This window comes from Uranotaenia lowii, chromosome 1, assembly GCF_029784155.1.
Source record: "Uranotaenia lowii strain MFRU-FL chromosome 1, ASM2978415v1, whole genome shotgun sequence".
In the NCBI taxonomy this organism is placed as follows: Eukaryota; Metazoa; Arthropoda; class Insecta; order Diptera; family Culicidae; genus Uranotaenia; species Uranotaenia lowii.
Window position 1 is genome coordinate 114,612,843 of NC_073691.1, and position 20,491 is coordinate 114,633,333.

Below are 20,491 nucleotides of genomic sequence, written 5' to 3' on the forward strand. Positions count from 1 at the left end.
TGGATGGATTTCCAGATGAAGTAGCTGTATTCAAACATAATCAACGAACAAGCATTTCCACGAAGTGGCCTTTAGATAAATCCAGTTCTATCTTCAACCTGAGCCCAATAATGGACGAACTCGAAGTAATCAGACAGGACGGTCGAATGCAAGCAGCGCGCTGGATGTCCCAAGATGCTAAGTACCCAATTATACTCCCAAGGAACCATCGCATCGCTTACTTACTTATAGATTGGTATCACCGCCAATATCGACACGCCAACGAAGAGACAGTGGTGAACGAAATAAGGCAGAGGTTCCGTGTACCCAGGCTGAGAGTCCAACTGCAACTTACGAAGAAAGCTTGTATGTGGTGTCGTGTATACAAATCAACCCCAAAAGTTCCAAGAATGGGGCCGCTGCCACGAGTGCGTTTAACACCTTTAGTACGTCCCTTCACGTTCACAGGGATCGACTATTTCGGGCCTTACCTTATCAAAGTCGGCAGATCGGCAGTGAAACGATGGGCAGTTCTTTTCACATGCCTCACAGTTCGAGCCATACACTTGGAGGTAGCTGCGTCCCTTACTACTGATTCATGCAAGAAAGCCATCCGAAGATTTATAGCTAGAAGAGGAGCTCCAGAAGAAATTTATTCCGATCACGGGACGAACTTCCAGGGCGCCAGACGTGAATTAAGAGAGGAGATAAAAAAGCTGAATGAAGTTCTCGGTAGTACGTTTACGGATGCACGAACGCAGTGGTTTTTTATTCCCCCGGCAGCACCTCATATGGGAGGTTGCTGGGAGAGAATGGTTCGTTCGGTGAAAACAGCATTGGCAGCTATTCCTATAAATGATAAACTAGACGATGAGTCGCTAATGACATTCATGGCTGAGGCCGAGCACATGATCAATTCGAGGCCACTTACATTCATCCCAATCAGGACAGAGTGTGAAGAATCTCTAACGCCAAACCATTTTTTGATGTTGGGTTCAAAGGGCGTTAAGCAAGGTATTAAAGAACACGTTGAAATGGGCAAAGCACTTAGGGGGAGTTGGAACTTAATACAATCTACTTTACAATTTTTTTGGAAAAAATGGACCGTCAGTTACTTACCTACTATAACCAGGAGAACAAAATGGTTTGAAAATGTTCGTCCTATTCAACAAGGTGAATTAGTGGTTTTAGTAGATTAAAATATCCGTAACCGATGGCTAAGGGGTCGAGTTATGCAAACGTATCCTGGACCAGATGGCGTTGCTAGGCAAGCAGATATACTGACAAGCAAGGGAATTTTGAAGAATCGTCCGTTCACGAAACTTGCACTACTGGATGTTGGAGTACATGCCGCTGAACCAGAAATCCAGACGGCATGAGGGGGAGGATGTTGCGTGCAAGAAAGCCCCTCGTAGCGATCATTCTCACGCGTATCGTACGCCTCCATCTGACAGAGCGATCCCTGGCGTATTTACTATTCTCTTTATTACATCTCTCAGTTATCTCTGTAGAAACTAAATTTGGAACTGAAACCACGTTGTAGAAACGAAAAGTATTTATCTGGATTAAAATCAATTTATATTATTAGTAACACCATTATTATTTAGTTCCAGATTTGTTAAGCATAGAGTTGCGTAGTATTCTATTTGCGGAATATTTTGAATTTATTCGGAGACTAATTTGTAAGTAAATTAAAGTTGTTATCGAAATCCTGTAAACTATAATAAAATAACTCTTTGTAGCTTGAGCTTGAAACAACCAAAAAAGCGTTTTCTTGCTTTGAGAGCTTCGATTGAATTCCGACGAATAATTGGTGTTGAATAGTTTATCAAATTTCTATCCTGTCGGAATTCGGTGATGTAATTTGGAGCTCTGGGGTTCGTCCTGAATTCGGTTGACACTATAGGCTCAGATGCTAAACCGCCGGTAGGCACTTCTACGGCGGTTAAACCTATAACCGGCTCTTTCGAAATAGGGGAAATTTCGTAACTAATGTGTCCCACGTTTTCGGTTGGTTTCCTTACATTGCAATTTTCCATAGCTGCTGCTGGCATTTCTGATCTTTCCAGAGGCACATCCTTTCCAATCTGCTGATGTTGTTGTCCCTTCAACCATCGCTGGATCTTGCTGTTACTACTTGCTCGGCTGCCTTGACTGCGAACACTAGCTTCGCCAACATCGGCCCGATTTTCTTCTACCAGAAGTTTATATTTTCGATCTATAAACTTTATATTCAAAGCTTCCTTTTCTTCGAGAGCTTTTTTTCCAGTTGTTGTCGCGCCTCTAGTAAACGCATTTGTGACTCCTTTTCCTCCTCCAACTGTTTGGGACGGAGATCAAGCTCTGCTGAGACCACTGATATACGATAAGAGGCCGCTTTAGAACGTGCGGGTTTAGACGGAGCAGGGTCCGTTGTCTTCTCGCTGCAAAGTTTACAAATCCAGCTACGATCCTTAATCGAGTCTGTTACGCCTACGCACTGAAAGTGACTCCACCTTCCACAGATGTCACAAGCTACCATGTAATCAACCTCTTCACCCAGAGAGCATTCAGCACACGTCTGTGGAATCGAATCGACCGTCTTGTCGTTGGTTTCGGTGGGAATTGTAGCCATTGTTTTTCTATTAGTGAATCCTTTCCCGACGGGTTTGCCTGTTCCAAGAATAATACAATTCTTAAAGAATGTTCGCGTACCGAGCGGTCAAAAAAACAAGCGCCAGTTCTTTAGCAGTCTTTATTTTGGACGATGCTTTAAGCTAGAATTTACATTGTGGTTAGAAACTGCTAGGTTAGATTTCATAGGACTACTTACAATTGTAGTTGGCCTTTTTTACATAATTGACCCTAGGTCGTGAGCGGTGATTACCGTACTTAATAATCTGTAATTGGCTGTATTATGATCGAGCAATCATTATGCGAAAACAACTACTTACAGCGATTAGCTTCGAGGTGTTATAGACAACTTATCGACTTTTAAGTATCTTGGATCCACGCAATTCTAACCTATGGAAAATAGAAATACTAAGTCGGCTAACCAGTACAGAAGCTTTGTAATTACTTACAGAATTGTCTACAAAACAAAGCTACACAAGCTTTATTGGTTTGGCGAACCAGTTCAAATGGTAACTAAAGGTTATACTATGTGGTATTTTCACTTAAATAACAGTGGTTTAGATCACTCCTACGATATGGCAGAAAAAAGGTGCTGATTCACCGCGAGACTTCAGTTGTAATACGATTGACGTTTCCAGGCTGAAATGTCATTTTGACATCTTGTACATCGGTGACGCATCCGTTACTCCCGTCACAGTTTATCTGAATCGATCTTGGAGATCGATCTTTTCCCGAAGATCGAACAATCCTAAAGCAAACACTAGCGACACCATGTCCTCCATAGAAAAGTTTTGATTAGTTAGGAAGCTTTCGGAGAGCTTTTGAAAACGGTCATACATTTTCATAACTACAAAACGTCAAACATTTACCTGGCATCGCGGATAGTTCTGTCATCATTCGACCATACTTCCTTTGATCACGAACACTCACTCACACATTTTTTCCGACCACTTTTTCATACAGCTATACACTATCACATAAGTTGCTGTTGAAATTAGCAACATGGTAAACATTAGCCATCGCTACTAAACATTTGATTTTTCGATTCCCACACTGATTGCCGCAATTCAATTTCAACATTTGAAGTGCAAGGCAATTTTTTACAATTTTTATCATCACTATTCGTAGTACATTGCAAAACTTAATTCAATTACAATTCCATGTGCTACGTCGGTAAAAGGGAAAGCCGATACTTTATTCACTTTTGAACATAATTTACAAAAAAACACTATATTGACTACACCGCGAATATTCGTATACGGAACAACCGGGTAAAATGAACTGCCCCGTTCGGCTAGTCAACTGAGTATGGGAATGGCCCCTTATGAGTTAAAAAATATTATCTAGACAAACTTTTACGGACAGACAATCGAAAGGTTGTAAATGTGGCATCCCTGATATCTTCGTCAGTCATCGGCTATTTTTATCAGCGCATGCCTGACACGAATTCGATTTCGCATCTTGGTAAATATATCTTTCGGATTCAAAACGTCGACCGCCCGGTTTGTTTCAGTCGTTCCACTGACTTCCTTCTGAATGCTAGCAATCACCGGGCGATAAGTGTTCACTAAGTTCAATCGGCGATTCAGGTGTCGTTTGTAACGGTTTTTTACTACATGTGCTGCGATAAATGTTATCTTGAAAAGTCGAAATCTTCACTAATTCTGCTCGGAATCCAATTGCGTCGTATTGAAAGTGTGTGAATCAAATATTGTATCCATAAAGCTAAACAACACAATAGCTGCATGAGTCGCAATTAAGAAACAGCTAATCATTGTGTAATTTTACGTGGAAAAGGATTAAATTTCAACATTTCAAGATCCTTCACTCAAACGGATCGGCGCTAGAAGCTATGCGGTTTAACATGGGTGAAGGATGTTTCGGTTCTAGAGCTTGAGTTAATCTGTTGAACGAGAGTGTTTTTTTCCTGCTGAGTTAAATGGAATGATACGAGAGTAGTACTTGCTGTACTGTGCTGTACTGTGTATTTGACGAAAAAAAGTGATTTGTGCCCACTTACACCCCATCCAAAGTTAATTGAAAACGATACCATTCCCATCGGCGTGATGTAAGAGAATTTTGGAATGATAGAAACATCACACATAATTTAGTCCCAGTCATCAAGATTTTAATCCTTCCGTGGAAAACTTGGCTGATCCGAAAATGAATGCCGCAGAACGAATCCAAACCTTCAAGCATTGAGAGTCCTATATCTGTGTACCTGACTCTTACATGGTAAGTGCTCATTTTCCTTAAGTTATATTTTCACTCGTGCTCAACACGTTGAGTGTGATAACGGCATGGCGCCAAACTGCATAATTATCTTCAAGTATCACAAATTTGCATAAACGATGTTTGCGCTGTGACAGAGTTGAGTTGAATTTTCCTCTTCTTTGGTTGAGTTCAGTTAAAAAACTTTTAACAGTCATCCTAGGGTATATGGGATGAATCATCCAATAGGATGAAAATACCTGAAAAAAATAACAGTTATCCTTTTCTGGGTAACCAACAAATAATTGCAGATAACTATCTTTTAAATCTTCATGACATAACGCTCTATTTTTTGATATTTATTCAAATTAAATCTTCAGTGAAGTTATAGCCCATCAAATTTAAAAAAAATATTTGTTGAAATTCTCAATTCATTTCAATACGATTTTTCAAATTAATTCCATACCTTGTTAATGGGGTGCAGGAGGGTGTTTGTGGTTGATTGAGATTAAAAAAACTTGTCTGAATTTGTAAATCAGAAGAAATTTCCAAAAACTACTTTAAAAAAATTCCATGCTTAATATAAAATTTTTATATAACATTGTAAGTAAAAACAGATTTTTAAGCTGCTTAGTTTTTCTAAAACGGTTTCTATTTACACGTTTTTTTGTCATGGGTACGATTCTCCTACACGGCTCTTGTGAATCAACACATTTTTTTAAGCGGAAATATTCCAAGTTATATACGTTAACTACGGATTTTAAAAAAAACCGTAGTTTAATTTGATATTAATATATCTTTGTTTAGTTTTTAAATAATTTGGCATTCAATTTTGATTATTTAAGACTTTTTTTGTTAAAGCTTTTTCTCAAATTGAATTCAATTTCTCAACTTTTTCCTACGTTAAATTGTTTTTTTTTTATCATAATATACAAGTTCATACTAAACTAACTAGAAGTGCCATGTTCCATAATCATTCATATCGTTGGAATTTTTGTAGTAAAAATCCTTGAAATCGCGTAGATAAATCAAAACAAAAATCGAAAGGCTTTAAAATTAGTACAGTAATACCTCGATATAAAGCAACCTCTTTTTAAAGCAACCTCGATATAACGTAACCCAATATAAAGCAACTTTAGTCTCTATATAACGTAACTTTTAAAAATGTTTCTAATTTGAATAAATATGTTTAATTTAAATACTTTTTTGGCATAAAAATATAATAATGTTGTTTATGAGCCATGCGGTTAATTCTCAGAGGCATAAAGAGCGAATAAGCGTTGAAAATGTTACTCCAGTACTTTCTTTTGTGATAGTCGCTTTTGTGCTTTTGAAAATCCAGCCTAGAGCATGTATCTCCATTTCAAAACTTAATGACTATATTTGCAGCTACAGATAAGTAGCTTAAGCTGAAGTGAGGTTAGGACATGTAGTCTTTTATTCAAATAAGTTTTTATGATTGCTGACAGTTGATCAATCACTGTACAGACTTCTGTACCATCGCGATTGCACGGATTTTATCACTTGCTATGAAAATAACAAAGAAACATTTCTGATGTTTCTGAGCCGTTTTGAAAATACACCCTCTTTGGGATTTTGGTTTGGTTATAATCGCCTATCATATCAGAATGTCATTATTTGGTGACATTTATCCAAGTCTCTTGAAGAATCTGGTCTACCTATCAAAGCTGCTATTGTTTTAGACAATTCGGTATCGATTTTTGAATACGGCGAATGCGCCAATTGTAAACAAACCCAGATAATCACATAAATGCATTAAACTTTTTATTTTACATCCGAAAATATGATCTTTTTTTAATGTTTCTTATTTTAGTGAAGTTAAATTTAATTTTTTTAATAAGGCGAATAGCTTTTTTATGAGTGTGTAATCCCACAGTTCATTCGCCCATTTCCCCTCGAAATTTCGTCGCGAACAAAAAGGCCACAATGTGCTTATGTTTTCATGTGATCATTTGGACCCGCTTTCAAGCCGAAATTTGCTTGAATATTGCTTCTTTAATGAGTGATCCAAAAGGCGAACAGTCATTCTGCAATTCAAAAGGGCGCTCCAATTTGGCGAATGAACAAAATGAGAGCACCAGTCTGTGGTAAAAGGGCCCGCAGTTATATATATATTAATTTTTTGAAGTAATTAGCACGGAAAAGCTATATTTATCGATCGGGTTATGAAATTAAATCAATTTGAAAACATTTAAGCGACTTTTTTAGGAAAATAATTGGAAAATGCAGCTAAATAGGAAATTGATTTATTTTCCGAAACTTGGAATGCGATTTTCTCAAAACAAAGGTCTTGGCGCATTCGCCGTATTCAAAAATCGATACCGAATTGTTCTGCGCATTTTAATGCAGATGAGCTGAAAACCGAAGATGGGTCGATCTTCACCACATTTTTACCACCGAATACCACTGCGGCAATACAGCCAAAATATGTATGTGACCCATTCCAGCGTGACGTCACAACGTTTGCAAAACCATTTTTTGGTATATTGTATGTAAGTTTTACAGGTCATATTGCACATTGTTAAAAATTGTACATTATAGGGTCAAAATTTAATTCTCTACAATTTGAAACCAAAAGTATTTGTATAGAATAAATAGTTGACAAAATATAAGCAAAAGAAACCGTGACGTCACAACGCGCCACTTTTCCCACTTTTCAGTTTTTATTTACAACGCCGCAATTTTCTGCTCTTCTATTTGATCAAATTTCATGAAAATTTCAGGAAAGTATCGATTCATTACAACCAACAAATCGCTGTTTTTGATTTTTTCAAATTTTGATTTCAGTTTATTTTAGAGTGATTCAGTTTCGTGACGTCACAACGCACGATTTTTTAAAAGCAGGGTTTTGCAAAGCGTTATGACGTCACGAAATTTCATGGTTAGCTACATGAAATTAATCAAAGTATAATCTTAAAATGAATGCTTGATTTACTTAAAATGCTTAAAAACTTAATAAATAATGTGATTTGGTGATGAAACCGATCCATTTATTCCCAAAAATTAAAAGGAATTAAATCTTAAAGGCCCATATAAGCAGATAAGGTTTGCAACACTGCTCACAACAATTTTATTCGAAGTTTTTTTGTGCGATCATATGAATATTATTTAGGACAAAACTAAAACTAGGAAATATTTATTCGTAAAAGCATTGAAATGTGTTTCTGAATCTTTTTAATCTTTAATTGCAAAGGAAAGGAAAAATAAATGATAATTTCAAAGCCTTCGATCTTTTCAAAGGTAGTTAATCGACACTAGCAGTGTTCGGCACAAAAACGCTAATCCGCTAATCGCTAGTTAGTCCGATAACTTTTTGTTAGCGGTTTAATTTTGCTGCTAAATTTTGATTTAGCTAGCGAATTAAAAAGCTCCGCTATTTTTTGGTTCCGCTAAATGAAGAACGCTAACTTCCATTTACTTGTTTCAAATTCACGAATTATTACTGATAGAAGTAGACTTTTTGTCATTTGACAAGTAAAGAAGACATCGGGCATCATTCTTACACCAATATGCGCTCCAAGTGAAAAGCAATGGTCACTTCGAATGGTCTCAGGGAAGAAGTGCCTCATACAGATTAACTTTTTTTTCTCTTTAAGTACTTCTTTTCTCAACATTCTCAGACAAACAATTCAATAAATTTTGTTAAACAGTATTAAACTATTTTAAACATCATTTATATAATTCAAAGCTAGAAGGTCAATTTTCAGATACTGTTTTTTGCTTGCAAAATTACAGAAAGCGGCCTACTTGATCAATATTTTACATATTTTACTTTTCACAAATCAGTCTTTACAAGTATTTCAAATCAGGTAAAATAAAAATAAGATAGTATTACCATAAAATTAATTTGCATTTTTATTTCATTTAGTTTTTTAGATACACGTTTGGCAATGCTCCTATCATGAGAATTTTGCATTACTATTTTGAAAGTTAAAAAAAAGTGACACCTGGTTATAGATTTTTCAACAGACCGGGCACAATAATCAATCTGCACTATGTTTGTAAAGTATTTGAGCAACCGAATTGAGATTTAACCATAATCCATGCTGTTGCCATCCTGTTTACGTTATTATTTATCTACAGTTAGCGATTAGCGCTTTAAGCTTAAAGCGATAACTTTTTCCACTCATTTAGCGGTTTTAATTAGTGATCGCTAAATTTGAATGAGATAGCGATTTAATTAGCGCCGCTAATTTTTCAATTAGCGATGCCCAACACTGGACACTAGAGTGCCTAAATCAGCCATCTAATGAAAATCTTATAAATTGCAAGCTAAAATAGATCCTAGGCCTAACACAAAGTCCAGTGCCAAATTTGGGGATTGGCCCACGGAAATAGAGGGCACAATGAGCCTAAAATTTTTATGGATTTATGAGAAATTGGATTTGGAAGGACATTAAAACCAAGTTATGCACCAATTTTTGAAGTACCTATCGGCTGATTTGTTTTAATTATAGTCATTCACAAAACTTTCATTATGACAAATAGTTTATCTCAAGATCCCATTTCGACAATGGTTTAGTTAAAAAGGTTTTTGAGATTCAAAAATTAGCTTCTGATGGGTCAAATACAAAAAATACCTGAATGATCGTTAATCGATGCTAATTTTGAGCATTATAGCTGTTTTATGATCACTCTAATCGAAACGCGTTCCTCAGATGAAATATTGTCATAATCAAATCTTTAAAATACTCAAATTAAAAGAAAAATTGGTTGATAAAGACCTAAATTATTGACGAAACACGTTTTTTTTTATCATGCCGAACAAAATCTACATAATTCCATACAAACTTCAGGTGCGTTGCGCAACCCCTTCCCTTAGAATAATCTGACCCAAATTTTGCATGAGACCTTGTGCTAGGGAAAGTGAGCCTTAACTTGGCATGCTCCTTATCTTGGCATGCCAAAATGCATTTTGGTAATTTATATGTCAAACATATACCTAAAAATATAAAATAAATCAAACATAAAAGAAAATCGCATTTGTCTACATTCTGCATAACATTTGTCCGCAATTGAATCCAAATTACTGCGTAATAATTTTTTTTCACATGACGAACTGGAAGTAAAATTACGATTTTCGGAAAAAATCTGAAATGAACCTACCTTGCTAGTGCATCTGCCACCTTCGGATCGATTTTAAAAACACACTTCCCTATGAAAAATCACTAAAAAATACCGTTGGTTACAGCAAAACGTGGCAAAAAATATAAAATTATAACCTACTCCAAACAACGTACATATTTGATCTAAAATTGAAGAAAATATAAACATTTTTTTCGCCTAATCTTGGCATGAAATTCCACTAATTGAGGTTTGTATGTATGTGTGAGAACGAAATCAGCAGGCAGATGGTAGCCGGCAGCCGGCAGCCGAATCGTCGGCCGTTAGTGCACAGTGGTCTGGAAATTTAAAACCGGTCGAAAGTAAAAAGAATGATTGAAATAACTTAAAAATACCATAAATGTATTTTGGACTATAATCAATTCATTTATCTCTCAAGCGTATTTGGCATCTTACTTGGAATTATAATACTAAAAGTTTAGCTGCCTTTTTTTTGGTAAATTTCTTTTCCTCTCAACTTCTGAGCACGAAATCAACAGGATTCGGATCCGAATCGATATCTTGGATCTCAACGTTGAAGTAACTTTATCCATACCCAAAAAAACATCTACAATTGGAAATAAGGTTCAACGTATTTTGATTTCATTTTATTTGTGCTGGAGATAAACATTTGCTGTATATGTGTCGCTTTGAAAGGAATGGTTACAAAGTTCAAATTATGACATTCTAAATATTATGTTGATTAAAAAAAGTAATTGCATTACAATGTTGAAAAATTATGCTAATAAGAGCTAAATTTTATTGTTTTCAATTTCATGTGAATCAAAAGTAATATTTTGACCAAGTTTGTTTTATATTATGGATCACTGTGCATCAGCAGAGGTGACGACGTTTGTTTTCCTTAGGAAAGGAATATGCGAAGGAAGCGCTGCCGAGTTTGGATGATGATTTTGCATGAGTGCGAGTGGGATGCAGCTTGAATTTCACCCAGCTTGTAAATTTGTTGTTCGGTTCCATTGGCTATAGTCCCCAAACGAACGAGTGAGATGCAATCTATTTCTATCAGGCTGGCTGGAGTAAGCTTGCTCCTTGCCTCGGTCATAATGGTTTTTAAAATGTCTCTCCTCCTTTTATGGGAATGGAATAAAAAAAAACATGAACATTCACTATCGTATGTTAACTTCAATGGGAACAGATCCATCATGATTTCATTTTAAAAAATTGAACAAACGATTTGTTTGCTTGGTTAATTTATGTTAACCAATGCAATATTGTGGAACCTATTTGTTCTAGATTGTCATTCTGATAATAGAAATTTTAAACACACCAAAAAGTGAAACAAACAAGTGAAACTTTTTTACGTAAGATTATAATTCTGCACGCAAATATCAATTCTAAAAATTGGTTGACATTTCGTACTTTCGACTTTTTGAAAACAACAATGAACATTGTTGTGCTTCCTTCCAGGATATTATCAACGAATTCGTGGGGGCTGTTGTTGTATTAGTGAGGCAAATTTCTTCTAGAGGCGGCTAATTTAAGGAACTCATAAAGGGCCACAATTCGGAACGGGGGCCACAATAAGGAGCATTTCAATCAAAAGTTTGATCAGGTTTATCTCAAATTATCCACCGCTTTAAAGCTAGGATATATTTTTACTACATTTCAGGCTAGTAAGCAATCATATTTGTCTAAGGACTTTTGAAGGTACATATTACAGGAAGACTACAATCATGGGAAATATAGTCAACCATGCCTTAGGGGCCAAGTTCGGGTACATTTACCCTAGTACATATTTGAATCTATTTAATTTTGTTATTCAGTACAAAGTCTCCTTTGTGAGATTTTATGTAAACACGATTTGGATTTTCTAGTGACATTTTTTTAGGTGGAAATTTTAATAAGGGCAGTTTTCTATTAAAATAGTTTAATTAATTTTATTGATTAATTTTCTATGAAAATCTTATGATTTTTTTTAATAAAAAAAGTTAATCTGTTAAGTTTACCATGTTCACAGATTTTTTGAATCTCATTACATTTATTGCATGGAACTTATTTTGTTTGAACATAATGCCAGAAAGAAATTGAAGCTACTAGCGTTGTTTTTCATTCTAACATAGATATATGAAAAACTTGATCTTTTGCAAGATTTTTATTCAAATCACAGATAACTACCTGCTTTATGATTCACAAATATTCTTTTCATTTGTTTGATAGTTTGTTTATTCTTGAATCAAGCGTTTTTAAGCGCTGTTTTATATGTTTTATTAGAAATGTTTAAAAACAACTAAGTTAATGCAAAAAAAATTAGTTTCTTTAAAAACTTGATGATTGAATTCGTTTATTGAAGCACATTGTTGTGTTGAACTTGAATTGAAGAAATACTATCATAGTGTTGAAGTAAAAAGTCTTGAACGTTTTCAAAAAAAAGTAAATAAATTTTCTTGACGTCACAACGCATTCTTTACCCGGGTGCAACTTACAACCTGTTGAACCGATTTTCAATCTAAAAATTGCGTTAAATTCCACTCAAAAAGTTTGAAGAGACCTCCAATTTTCGACAATATGTGAAATTTCAGTAAATCATAAATATAAAAACAGTAGAATTTTCGTGACGTCACAACGCTTAAAATAGATACCTTTATCAACGATTCTAGAGCGTAAACTTTCAGTGACTGTTATTTATCTTATATCATGCTTAAAAAATGGCTTTTCTACCATCATTTTGCAATAATTTTTTTGACATAGCTAGATTTTTGACAAAGTTATGTTATAAGTAAAGAATATTTGCAAAAATCAATTTACTTTCATACTAAAATTTTTAAATTTCAACGTTAACATACTCAATTCTAAAAAAAGGTAGCTGAAAATCTTTTAATGGAAAATGACACTCAAGAAATAACCTTTCTAACGCTATGTAATTTATTTTTGGATAATGAAAAATAAAAAAACGGTTCTCCAGTTGAGGGGTGCTTGGAATGGGTCATGTATGTTTGTTGGAATCTTCACTTTAATTGTTTCTACAAATGTTTGTTGAAATTAAATAAACAAAATTGTTGCGTTTGTGACAAATATTTTTTTTACGTTTCTTAAATCCGTACAAACAGAATTTAGAATCAACTTTTTCACATTTACGATCACTAACGATGCTCCAAAGTCCATTTTAAGTAGTTTATTTGTCTAGGATTTTAACACTATCGTGTTATTCATCCCTAAAAAATTAGTACCGCCAACTGGGGCAACCTGCAACAATTTTCAACTTCAATGGCTTCTAAAATCTTAATGCTTACAGATAATCATACCTCTTGTACATCAAAAGTTTTAAGTAAGATGGGACACCAAACTGACGTAGTCTGAAAAATTATTGGTTTTACCAGTTATTTTTAAATTTACAAACAAATGCGATTTTCACCCTATTAAGAAAAAGGGGTAAGTTGCAACAAACTCTGTAATTAATGAAAAATCAAATGAAAACGTTTGAAAATTTATAGTTTTTTATACATTTGTGATGTCATAACGCATAAAGCACCAATTGCAGTATTTTTTTGTTTTGTTCGAATTAAATTTTACATTTTTTTCTGTCAAAAATGTTTTAAGAAAAAAGTGTTGATCTGCTGCATACATTTAGGGGTAGAAAATACTTCAAAATATACTATTAGTTTAAATCATAAAAATAAATCTTAGGATGGATGAAATTTTAATGTTTACGAACGCATAATGAAAAACAATCATATCCCAGCATAAAGAAACGCGATTTATGAGATTTAGTTCTGATTTGCATTTTGTTGCATTTTGCCCCAGACAGCTAACTGAATTATAAAAATATTTATTTCAAAAATTTTTGTGATTGTCCGAAAAATATTTATACACCAACAGTGTTGATAAGGGATAATGAACGCAATATAAAGTTTGTAGGTGATATCATTAAGCCAATCCGTCATACTAGGTAAAGTTTTTTACGTCATCGAAAATTTGTACATCTATTGCTCGATTTTTTAAATTTTTTATGAGAATCAAAAACTTTAAAACACACTTTCACGATGTTAAAAACTATGTCATCATCAATTTGTTATGATTCAATGATAACTTTATTACAGTATATTGAAATAAAAATTGAATGGGTGTTGTGGTATACAAATGTTTAATGTCCTGTCAAGTTTTTATTTCGGACCTGGAAAAATCCGGGTATTTGATTTCAAACTTTCCAATAAAAAAAAGCCAAATTAAAATATTATTCGAACAAAATCAGAGGAAGATGAAAAAATCACTTGAAATTTAAGTTTTCCTTCGAAACAAATCAAATCATTTGCAAAGCTTAAAAAAATCCAAAGTTAATTATGAAGAAAAAAAACGCTCTAAAAATTCATTTTTTCACCAAAATATTATATTTTCTCATAATTTGATGCGTATTTTGCCGAATGCTACATTTTTCGACTAATGTGAATGAATGCGGGCAAAAATCGGTCAGGTTTCCATTAAATTAGGACGTCTAGGCCCGACCGGAACTGTCTCGAATTTTTCTTGGATATCCGGTAATAAACAAAACAGTCTGGAAACGAGCATGAGAATCTTGTAAATCCATTTAAAATTGATTATTTTCTAAGCCTTAAGAAAAAAAAATGTCGTATGGTAAATATGTTCCGAAGATAAGTTTTTTTGAAAATTTATTTATTTTTAAAAAAATTGGCAAAATCTGGCTTGTTTCGTTAGCACTGAAATAATGACAAAAGTCATGCGAAACAGAGATAGATTGAATCATTTTAGAAATGGATAATGATAATTCAATATCATAAGATTTTCATAAGTTCGCGAAATCTTATCCCAGCAGTGGTGTTTCAATTAAATTAGAAAAATATAGGCTTAATTCAAGAATTAAGAATCAAAACTGTAAACTAGATTCTTCAGGAAATTTGCTTTAAATCCTTTAAATAATGTAAATTTTAAATTTCGCTAAACATTCCAATGGAATGAATTTAATCATGTTCATTGACACGTGCGGCGAGATGAAAATGCTAAGCATTTTAATCTCGCCGCACGTGTCAATGAATATGATTATATTAATAAATTTATCGGCGATTAAAACTTATCATCAACCAATAATTTGACAAAGAGGGGGGTTAATAAAAATGGGAATATATAAATTACGATTCACTTAGATAATTTTCGCAAAGTAGGGACGCCGAGTAGATAAAATGTGAAAAATCAACAAGTAGCAACTACTCTAAGCGAAACCCAAAAATTGCAATCATCGCTAGAATCGGGTGCGCATCTAAGAAAGCACATGTAAGTCGGTGTGGTGCTACGTTTTTGCCCGATTGCGAATTCACAATACACAATCCAACTGGCCTGCTGTGTTTAGGAATGTGTTGATCAAAAGTCGATCACGCTTCCTATACAGAGTAGTCTGTTGTACGGCAAAGGCGTACCACCACACTTTCATGCTTTCCAATAAAAAATGCCCTAGACTTACAGTTTCAACACCTATCCAAACTTTATCCTACGAAGCTCATCTGATGCTTGCCTATCCGCCTATTCTTCATTCCTTTACAAAAATTCTACCTAGCATTTTCATCTCGCCGCACGTGTCAATGAACATGATTAAATTAATAAATTTATCGGCGATTAAAACTTATCATCAAAGTAAAAAAGCTAAACTGTCATATAAAACAACCCATTTGTTTTAAAAGGCTATCATTATCAGGAGGGGTATTGGTTTGTGAGTATTTGAAAAAATAGATATTTTAAAACTTTAAAAATACATTAAATGTGATATAAAAAAATCTCCAACTACAATCCAAATTCAGCCTATTTGAAAGTTATTTATAGGCTTTTAAACGAAGAAAACAGTTTTCACATATTTTAACTTCAGACTTAGTTAATGATGATTATCTGCAAAAAAAAGCAAAAAAAACCATGTTGATCAAAGTTACCCCGGTGATCAAAGTTCCTCCAGTTTACGGTACCATTTGAAGGTAACAACCAGAGCTTCTAGGATAAATTTAAATTGTTAAAAGCTTCTGAAATATGTGCAGAAAAGATAATTTTAAGTCAATAACTGTCGACAACGGTTTAAAAAAAAGTAAAGATTTTCTATCAAATAGTTTCATTAGAAACTTTCAAATGTAAGTACCTGCCAAAAAAAGCAAAGCAAAGATGCATCTTTAAAGAAGAACGAGTGATTGCAAAGGAGTACAAATCAATAAAAAAATGAAATAATCTAAAAATAGCTATAAAACTTACTAAGATTGATTGATTACGGCTGGTATTGTCGACTTGATTTAAAAACGGGTTTTAATTTCTCTTTAAAGATTTCAAACTTACAACACATGAATTGGTTTTACATTCCCTTTTTATGTGTTTTTTTAATAAAAAGTTTTAACTTACAAAAGATTGATGTTAAATTTAAATATCTCTATTGTCTTATCCCTAAACTTCTACTAATTAAATTATTAATCCATGACCCACTTGGCACAGAATAGATTAACAGCGATTAGCCAGTCGATAAAATTTTAAATAAAATTGGCTGCTTGGTCCAAAAGGTTGCACACCCCTTCATTACTTTCTTATCACCCACTGGAAGGTGAAATAGTGTTTTTATAATAACCATAGAATCATTTCTCGTACCCTTACATTCTTCCCTGTTTGTTGCATGCTGTTGCATGATGCCCCATTCGACGGTGTTCCAATAAAAAAAAATAGCTGATTTCACCCGGCCTTGCTCGGGTTCATGTAAAATATAACGAATATGAGTCGTTTGACTTTTCGAAATTTTGGAAGCATTGTGTTAATCATGTTAACAAATTTTGGCCCAGCTTGCTGCTGCTGGCCTGCTGGAACCTTGTTGAAGTCTTACTTTGCATGTTTCAAGTGTGAGTGCCTTTTTTCTGTTTAATTTCACACTGTTTTATAATTAGTTTTCTAGATGTTGAGTATGAATATAATAGTTTTTTAATGTTATAAAAAAACACATCCTCTTGGAACTGAAATCACCCATTTTATAATGTTATGGAAAAAGGATTATTTGAGTTACCGTCAAACGGGGCATCATGCAACAGCGGGGTTGGATGCAACATTTAGATAACACCACACTGATTCAATTTTTAATTTAATGTAATGAGATAAAGATATCTTTGAATGATTACAACATGATGATGACATAATTTCTAGCATCTTGAGATAGTTTTTTAAAGTTTTTGTTTTTCATATAAAATTTAAAAAATCGAACAATAAATGTACAATTTTTAACATTTTTCGATGCCGTAAAAAACTATACCCAGTATGAAGGATTGGCTTGATAATATCACCTACAAACTTTATACTGGTTTCCTCATCCTATACCAACACTGTTGATTTAAAAATAATTTTCGAAAAATCACTCACTTTTTTTAAATAAATATTTTAATAATTCAGTTACCAGTGTGGGGTAAAATGCAACAAAATGAAAATCAAAGAAAAACCTTGTAAATCTCATATCCAAATGCTGGAATATGATTGTTTTGCATCACGCGTTTGTCAACACTGAAATTTCTTTCATCCAAACATTTTTTTTAATGATTTCGGCTTTTTCAATTTTTAGTACTATTGTTTTACCCCTAAATGTATGCAGCACCCTAATTTTCAGAAAAAAATGTGAAAATAAGTTTTCACAAAACAAAAAATCACAGCAAATGGTGTTTTCATGCGTAATGATCTTGAATTCATCGCAAATTTATCAAAAACTATACATTTTCATACGTTTTCATAAGATTTCTTATCAAAAACATAGCTTGTTGCAAGTTACCCCATTTTCGGAGGAGGATGAAAATCGCATGTTTTTAGAAAATTAAAAATAACTGAAGGAACCAATAATTTTTCCGACTACGCCAATTTAATGTCCCGTCAACCTTGAAACTTTTAATGCATAAGAGGTCTGATTAACTGTGAACATAAAGTTTTTAGAAGCCAATGAAATTGAAAATTGTTGCATGTTGCCCCAGTTGACGGTATATTTCAATTTTTCTATTATTTGACACAACTATCTAATTAACTATCGTGAGGAATGATCAAAGTCCACCATCTTTCGAAATATTTTTTTTAAATTCGCAATACTAAACGGATTTGGGGTTTTCCAAATTGGAGAGAACAATGATATTTCATAGCCCAGTGTTTTCATCCGTTTGTTTACATTCTTTTACACGCAGGGTTGAGATATTTAATCGTCATGAGCCGTGAAGAAGCACACAAAATTTCCGAGGCCGGAATTTAGCAAAATTTTGATCATATTTGACCAGCTAGAAATTTAGCAATCAAATTAGCAAAGTTAGAAGGAAAGTTAGCCGCCGAAATTTTTACTCAAATTTCTAACAAAAATCGGTGTAAAATACCGCGGGGAATTTAGTTTATTATTATTTCATTTGAAATTGATGCACTGAAAATAATTTTCACTTAAAAGGTAAGTGACATCTGGAGTGAATTTTGGCCATACGTAAATTCATGTGAATTTTAAGTGACCGTCAAGTGAGAATCACGTAAGTGACCGATCAAGTGAATTTCAAGTGATTGGCAAAGTGAATTTCAAATGTTTTCTCAGGTTATTAATATCTGTTAATATCTTTCAGTTATAGTGATTTTAAGGTGAAATTTCGGAATATCAATCATGAATCGACTTTATTTATTCAAAACAATTATTTATGAAATGATAAAACGTAAAAAACTGTCATTGTTTTTCCTTTCTTTGGGTTCAAGTAGAAGTTTCGGCTTGAAAAAATCTTCACTTCCTCACTTCCACGAGACATTCTTGTTGCTATTTTCTATAAATTTAACGAGTATTTATTGGTTTGCATGATTCTTACATACTTTTATATCATTGCTCTTGAATATTTCCAAAATAAATAATGTATCTGAGACTTGTTTGCTTTGAAAAAGGTTCCTACGAGGTGTATTCTCCGATTCACACAATGTTTCTGTCTACCTATGGAATAAAAGGTTTAAACATATAAATTACTCTAATTCTGCACCTAAGAAACTCCAACAAACCTTTGTTGTTTCTCTTCCAAACAACAATAAAACGATCAATCCCGACCTAGATGACATACGCTATGCAAAAATTCACTTGAATTTTAAGTGATGGGCAAGTGAATACTGGCTTAAGTGACCGGTCAAGTGAATTTCAAGTGAGCATCGAAGATATTCAGTGAGCCACTTGAAATGAAAAAATTCACTGAGTTTTCACTTTTAAGTGAATCTTCTAGTGTCTTTTAAGTGTGATTTTGAGTTCAGTGTGGGGAATATCCAATATACACGAATTATGTTATACTTCTGTTTATTATAAGGAAATCTTCATGAATTTCACGTCATCACTTCAAAATTATTTTCACTTTCTTTTTTACTGGGTTGTGTCCATTCGATCTATCCAGGTTGTTCCGAAGTGGCGGGATCATTCTTGCTTTGTTTTTATGTTTGCCGGCAGCGAAAACCTGGTTTAAAAAAAACACAAAAAATTAACACAAAATTAACTGGAAATTCTTCGTCTTGAGATCGATCCTGTGTCGATTTACCCATCATTTGGAAGTCGACTCAAAAGCCAACGTCAGCCGCTAACTCCGCAACCGTACTGCACTTTCGTTAGTTGAATTTGTTTGGTTACGGTTGGCGGCGGCAAAACAGCGTTTATCAAAGAGCAGGCGGCTACCAAACTTCGGGTTTACTCAAAAACAAGCTAATTCAGCATTTTGCTAAGTCGATAGAATTTTGATTTGCTAACTGGAAGTAACAGACTGTTTTTGCTAAGTGAAGCCCCAGAAATTTTGAGTGTGTGACTGTGAAGCCTTTTGGTCCGTCGAACTCAATTGACTGTTCCTCAAATGGGTTCCTTTTCGTTTGTCGGTCAATCATCCCCAAGTCGTTTGAAGCTGAAAGAATTTATAAGTCAAGCATTTACCAATCGCATTCAAACGACCGAAGACGAACAAAAAACGCATTAATTAATTTTGTAGCTCCTGCCAGAAAATGCGTTTTCAGTTTTCTCAAGGTCATTTTTTCTTCGTCATTCGAAATATGTACCTACACTCTAAGAAAATTTAACATATTGGTACCGTTAAAATTACATACTTTGAAGATCGACAACTTTTACGAAGAAGTGAGTTTCAGAAATTACATAATTTGTCAGTTCTTTCCGTTCTACAAAACGCTCTCTGTAGAAAGAACTGAAACTTCAGTAAATTTGTGGTTGGCGGCGTTTTTCTCCTCACTCGCACCACCAGAAAGTCAGTCTGTGATTTGCATCCTACTTACGCGCACCCAACAACTTTTGCAAATCTCCTCGTTAAGTTTTTGCAGAAAATCAAAATTGCTTCGCTTCCTTAGGTAAGAATGGACACATTCATTTCTGCTGAACGCTTTTTTTAATTCATCTTCACAATTTTAGGTTTGTTTCCTCTAGGTCCAGAAGCGACATGAAACGGTATCATCAGACGATTCCACAATGCGATGCGATGCGAATTGGCGAACGCGGCCAATGCGAACTCGAGCGGTGGAACAAATTGACATCTGCTTCGCAGCGTTGAGTATGTCACACCCATAGAAGAGGTTGCAAAAATCCAATGCCTATTTAGCAAATCTCTGT

At 34.2% G+C, this 20,491-nt stretch overlaps 1 protein-coding gene across 1 annotated transcript in view; it reads left to right on the forward strand.

Moving 5' to 3' along the window:
- The first annotated feature begins 4,117 nt into the window (after positions 1 to 4,117).
- LOC129739070 (tachykinin-like peptides receptor 99D) overlaps positions 4,118 to 20,491 on the forward strand; it is a 132,543-nt gene continuing 116,169 nt past the window's right edge. The window contains exon 1 of the mRNA XM_055730444.1: positions 4,118 to 4,827. The gene's annotated coding sequence lies outside the window, so the exon portion shown is untranslated. The remainder of the gene's footprint in view (positions 4,828 to 20,491) is intronic.